This window comes from Ursus maritimus, unplaced genomic scaffold (assembly GCF_017311325.1).
Source record: "Ursus maritimus isolate PB19 unplaced genomic scaffold, ASM1731132v1 scaffold_21, whole genome shotgun sequence".
Classification (NCBI taxonomy): Eukaryota; Metazoa; Chordata; class Mammalia; order Carnivora; family Ursidae; genus Ursus; species Ursus maritimus.
The window spans coordinates 11,426,336-11,432,442 of record NW_024424564.1 but is presented as its reverse complement, the minus strand read 5'-3'; positions in this window follow the sequence as shown (position 1 = coordinate 11,432,442).

The following is a 6,107-nucleotide window of genomic DNA, read 5'->3' as shown; positions in this document are numbered from 1 at the left end:
TAGACCCATGTTAAAACAGAAGAGTCAGTTAAATGTCCAAACTTAAGGATGTAAGAGCCACAGATAAACTGATTCCACAGTCTTTTTTAAAAAGGTCGAAGTCTTTCAAACACAACTCTGCCATGAACTAACTGGTCCAGGCTCGACAGCTGACTGGGAATGTTTAACAGGGGTGGTGATCAGGGACACGTTTCCTGTTAAGTATTACAAAACAAACACTTAAGAAAGAACACAATGGTAAAATTGAAAAGCATGATTATAACCAAAGGTTTATATTAAATACAAACACAAAGCTGAAATCTAATTTTTATCAAAACCATGACAATGCCAATTCTTTATAACAAAGATGTTTCTCTCTACCTCATTACTAACATCCCTCAATTATTACTGTATTAGTAAGGAAGGCAGTACAAAATCTAAGCGGAATGTGAAGATCTGTAAGTATTTAGCAACTCTCAACTTCCATCCAAACAAGCCTATTTAACAAACACATATTCTCCAGAAAAAGGTTAATTCCTCTTTTCAACTAATGTATTAGGGCATTTACTACATCAGTCAAAAGACAAAGACAGTTTACTCTTAATCAGATAGTTGTAAAAGCGACAAGGCTTTACCGGGGCCTCTAGAAGAAAATCTCTGGATCACTATTCTAAATGAATGATAAGCGTGATGCCAGTGAATAGGCTAGTGACAGGGTCAGGTAACTCACTAAAAAGTATGTCGAAAGGCGCCTTTCCTACTCTTAGCGTTAAACTTTATTCTCTGGTGAGAAAATACGAATCCCTCCAGGGAGGCACGGCAGGGAGTACTAGAGAACTTTTTTGTCAATGCCTATGTAGTAAGCACTGCTTCTAGCGTCAAGTACAGATCCAAAGAGACCGTATAAAGGAGAGCGATCTTCCAAACCTGCTGGAAGCTTAAGGGAATATGATTAAGGATGCTGAAAGATATCAACACAGAAAAAGTTCTCCAGCTAGCTGTCATGGGGCAACAATCTGGAAAACGAGTCCCCTGGAGATTAAGTAGAAAAGTCCCAAAAGAGTCAGCTTAGGAAGGTTGATTTAAACACCAATTACTCATGTTTCCTTACTATAAATTACGAAGTACGTCTACTAAACTCAATAACACTTAAACCACTAAAACACGGATATCGGATCCAAATGAGGTATTTTTAGTGTATCAAGTAATGTGGTTGAAGGGTGCCAAGTCACTGCAAAGATTCCTGAGGGTGGGTGTGGTTATGTGATCTTGCTGCCAAACCCAGGAAACTGTACAGACCTCACTTTTCCTTTTTGAGAACTATCCATTCTGCTTAAGGACAGGAGAAAACAGAACCACACTCCAGCCATCTTTGCTGGCACAGTTTCAAGAAACTTTCTCTCAACTTCTCCTTCACACCAATGTTCAATTCAAAATATGACCGTTCCTCACATTACCCTACCCTACTACCGGGGCAGAGAATCTTCAGATTTTTCAGCCCAGTCCTCCCTCCATTACACCACAGTAAGGTACAAATACCACTCCCCTTTTCTCTCACAATCCAAATCACTGTTTTCTCCCTCTTTCCTTCTAATAATAGAGGACAGCTGCCATTACAGAAGCAAGCCACTGAAATGGGTGCTACGGTTTTGCACAAGAAAGTCCTCATAACACAGTCCATTTAAGGTGCAATCTCCTGATAGCTGCTCCTCCCTTCCCCCTGTTCCCAGGGACGAACTCCCTGTGCTCCCCGTGCTTCCATCGAAAACCAAGCCCTCCTCTCCATTCTCCCATTCCTTCTCACAGCTACTCAGTGGGCTGCTCCCTCTTCCGCATCCATCATCCCCTACAAAGATGGCTCCCACATACAGCACTGTTCACAGTGAGACCCGCTCCTCTAACTCCCATCCCCACTTCCTCTGCTTCATGCACAAGAACTCCCGAGAAGGCAGTTATACACACTTCCTCCGATTCTTCTGTTCCTGGTCTCTGTCGCACCTATTAGATTTTGCCCCCCTCCACTCCCACAAAACTGCTTGTCAAGAATACCAACGGCCTCTGTTGCTAAATCAATCTTTAAAGGTCAATTTTCAGTTTTTATCTTACTTGACCTATTTGTATCACTGTGGCAGTTGATCACTCCCCATCCCTGAACACTTTTGTTTGGCTTCTGAGACACACACACTTTCCCTGGGTTTTCCTCCTACCTCAGTGGCACCCACACCCCAACCCTTTAAAATTCAAGTATTATGGAAAATTTCAAATGTACAGAAAAGCAGAGATTATATAAGAATCCCCATGTATCATCACACCCAGTTTTAATCATGTACCATTTTATCCATACACTTCATGTTCCTTTTTAGTGTCCTCTAGCAGTCGCTCGGATCTTTCTAAACTTATTACTCGAATCTCAAGCAGCCAGTGCCTATGAAACCCCTTCCCTTCCTTACCTACATTCCCCTCTCTTGGGGACATCACCAATCATGGCTTTAAATACCAAATGTAGGCTGACAACTCCTAAATTTACAATTACAGAGCAAGCTCCAAGCTTAGCTTCAATTACCTAACTGCTTTCTCAATGGAAAGCTTGAATTTCCAACTCTGACACCCCCACCCTCCTTCTCAAAGTCTTCTGCATCTGAGATAAGAGAAGAGCTCTTTTCTCCCAACAAAAACCTTGGATTATCATTCATTCCCTTCCCCCACAACTTATATCCAAACCATAATCAAATTCTGCTGGCTCTACCTTCAAAATCTTTTATCAACCCCTTCTCACCACCCTTACCCTCTATCTCCTGGGTGCAAAAGCAACCATAGTCTCCCATCCCCAACATTTTAATAACTACTAGTAAAAATTAAAATTATACTGAATACTATAAGAGTTAAGATTTTTCTGCTACTTTACTTTTTCTTTTTTTGTTTTGAATAGTTTCAGAAAATTGTTTTGACTCTTAGAAAACAATAAGGGGCTTGGTGACATTCTTTGTGAAGTAATAGTATACTCTGTTAACTTAGGCTCAGGTCATGATCTCAGAGAGTTTGTAAGATCAGCCTGCCATGAAGCTCCAGGAGCTCAGCAAGGGAGTCTTGTCTAAATTTCTCTCTCCTCTGCCCCTCCCTGTGCTCATGTACTAAAATAAATAAATAAATCTTAAAAAAAAAAAAAAAAGCCAAAACAAATGAACAAAAACCTGCTGAAATAGGAACATGTAAGAACTCTGCACACTATGAGCTTAAGATTATTTATATAAAAAAGTGTACCGCGACAGAAAATGACTGGAGTGGATTCAGCTGGTAAAAGACATTCGTTCTTGCACTATAGCCCCTCACCCCATTCAATCAGGTTCTTGACCTTTCCAAGCGTGGCTCTTCGATGTGACCTTTCAATTCCAAAAAGCTCCCCGAGGTTCATCCTACCTCTCACCTCAAGCTTGCTTGACTTAAAATCTTGAGTTGTGACTTCATGACTATTTTTAAATAATATTGCATATATACCTTCCGCTAGAGCAGAAATACTTTTTCCATCAACTACAATTGACCAAATACACGTAATTATCTATTTTTGCTTCCTACAAAATGTTTGTGAAAGTGCTACGATACCTTGGTGCTGCTTTAATAATGTTGTCCACACGAAAGATCACCTCTGCTGCTTGGCTGCACTCAAAAAGAACTTGTCCTTCACTTGGAAACTTTCTGTTATACCCAGTACTGCTATCTCCAACGGTACCTTCCTTCATATCTGAAAAAGAAAGTATTTACTAAATAAACAATGAATGTTTTAATAATTAAATTCGAGAAGTATCTCTAATGACTTGTAACAAATAAATTAATCCTGAGCCATTATAAAAATGAGATCACAAGACTCAACTACTCAATTTAGTTAGAGCATTCTCATCAGCTAACACTCAAGGGAAAGCATTTTAGAAAATTAAAGGTCAACTACTCATCATCTGATTATTAATGGAGACAATTAAGCTCAGGTAATGGAAAGTGTACACAGAATACTCAATACTCTATCTTTATTACATACATATGTGTGTGTGTGTGTGTAGTGTGTGTATGTGTACATCGTATATAAAATCACTACAGAAAATGTGTTCATCACTAATTACCAATGGATTCTTAAGAACTGGAAGAGAATTCAAAAGTCATCTACTATTTCCTCTTGTGAGAATCCTACTTCACTTTCTGACAGATCATTATTCATTGAGCTCTCTCTTCTCTAGTGAGCACAATTATCTACCCTCTGTAACTATTCCTGCAATGTCCTGGACAGTTCAGTTGGGGAAATTTTCAATCTGAATTAATCTCCTTCTGGCCTTATCTGTGGAGAGATGCACTCCAAGGTATCTTATATCCTGTGAGATTAGGATGTAATATTGATATTCTATAAAAATTTTTAATAAAGAGTTTGTACTTATTCAGAATATTAGCACTATTTCATATTTAAATCCTTCAGTCACCACATTGTAACTAAGTACAACCTTTAACTATAGTTTTTCCATACCCCTTATGGAAGAACAGTTCTGATAATTTTGAAAAATATAGAGTTACATTCTCCTAGGATATACAATGGTTACTGAGGCAAGCACCACAGAAATCTTCTCTATGCTTTTAAGAATTCATCTTTTAAAAAAGAAAGAATTTGGGTAAAGATGTACTTTAGTCCTTCATGATTCCAATCGCTTTCTTACCCAGATCCAGCAGTTGTATTGCCTAGACAGATGCAACAGGAAGCCAATCCCCGCAGATCTGCCCTTGTGGAGATTATAGTCCCATCGTGGAGATGGGCAATCAGTAAGTTTTACAGGCAAGTACTGTCAGCACCGTGTAAAATCACTAGACGGAGTGAAACCCAGTCTGAAGGGTCGGGACAGGACATGCACGGTACAGCGGCACCAATGAGAAGAGTGGAGAGGGGTGGGGGTGGGGGAGGGTATCCCAGGCGGAGGGGCTGCACGGAGGGTGGGGGGGGTGTCCCCCCTGATGCGGGGACGGGTGGAACATTCGATGAGCCACAGGAGGCAGCAGAGGGGAAGGAAGCTCCCAACAGGCTGGAGAGATGGGCAGGGCCGGATCCTATAGGGTCCTGTAAGCCACGCTGAGGAGTCTGGGCTTCGTTCTGTGGGAATCAGAAGCCCCTGCCCAGACTTGAGTTGGGGCTTTGATGCCACAAGGAGGCCTTGCAACCAACAGGTGGGAAATGGGTAGGTGGGGGCTGGTAAGGGCAGAGTGAATAGAAAAGCAGATGAAAGGCAGAGATGAAGTGGTCAGTGCTCCTCTCCTGAAGCTTCAAGATCAGGCCATGAAGGCGCTTGAGCTCGGAGCACTTGGGAAACCTCCCAGGAACCAGTCATTGTCAGCAGCAGGCCTGTCTCCCCCATCTCCTGCTTTAAACTGCTGCTCTCTCACACTCAGGCCGCTGTTCTGACACTCCTTTTCAGAGACTTCTCACCAACTGCAGTTCTTGGCTGAACTGAGCCCTGAATATCTCCTACCTGTCCCCTGTCCCCTTAGATCAACCAGTACAGAGCCCTTTGGGGTCACAGGAGTCATGTGATGCATTTTATATATTCAAAGACATCTGTAGCCATAGAGGATGTGGTCTTTCCTATGGCTTTGTGATAAACATCCCGTGGGCCTATGAAATGCAATCAAATCTGCAGGCTGTCCCTTGGCCAGGGACAACCACCGAGGTCGGTCAATACACTAATCATGGTTAATCCATGACCCTCTGTGCTTCTCAAGGGACATTCTATTCACTTTAAACCCAATACAAAGGCGTGAAAAGTGACGGCAGGACAAAGTCTGAAAATACTATAGTATGGCTAGTTATAATCTTCTTCTGCTCTCTCCATTGTTTTTGTTTTTTGATTTCTTTTATTCTGTTTATTTCCATCTCCATCTTTCACACAAAAGAACTTTCTCAACTGTGTGGTTATCCTTAGCTACCTGCTCATATTAGGGGCTGGTATTAAAGTGCCAAGTGAAGGGGCACCTGGGTGGCTCAGTCAGTGAAGTGTCTGCCTTCAGCTCAGGTCCTGATCCCAGGGTCCTGGGATCAAGCGCTGAGTTGGGCTCCCTGCTCAGCGGGGAGCCTGCTTCTCCCTGTCCCTCTGCCTGCCGCT